Genomic DNA, 665 nt, shown 5'->3' with positions numbered 1-665 from the left:
TTTAAATTTAAGTAAAAATTTGTGTTCCATGCGGAAAGAGACAACATCTTAGAATTTAGTATGTAATTCATACGATGCGACATATACTTGCAATAATAATTTATTATAGTAATTGTGTGATTTTGAAATCTTTTTTATATATTGGAGTTTAAGATATCCACAGATGTTGTTCATCTTCGTATTTATAAAGAATTTATTTATATAGATTTTGACAAGGTATCTTCAAAATACCAACTCTCGAACCCATTTCAACAAATCCTACAGTCACAGTCACAGCCTGAGGCAACGTTCTCGCCTTCTCGGATTCTCAAGTTCTTGTCTCGTCCTTTTGCCAAGAAAAAGTGTCTTAAAAGGCATAGTGAGGGAAATTACAGGCAAATCTACAAATACCAAAGCCAACTATGGGACAGGGCGCGATCAGGAGAGAGGAGAAAATCTTGGGGAGAAAAAAGGAAAAAGGAGAAGAAGATGGAGCGCATGCGCAGGAGCTGGTTGGTTCGATGGAAGATGCTTGGAGGAGAGTGGTGGCTGCATCGCCGCATCTTAGGTGGACGAAAGAGCCACTGAGTTTATCTATAAGTTTAAAGAGGAGATGAGGATGGAAAAAGAGAGATCTTTTCTTGAGTTCCAAGAAAGGTTAATTCGAAGTGCTTGATTTTTTTTTT

This window comes from Camelina sativa, chromosome 1, assembly GCF_000633955.1.
Source record: "Camelina sativa cultivar DH55 chromosome 1, Cs, whole genome shotgun sequence".
Taxonomy (NCBI): Eukaryota; Viridiplantae; Streptophyta; class Magnoliopsida; order Brassicales; family Brassicaceae; genus Camelina; species Camelina sativa.
Note: the sequence above shows the minus strand (reverse complement) of the source record.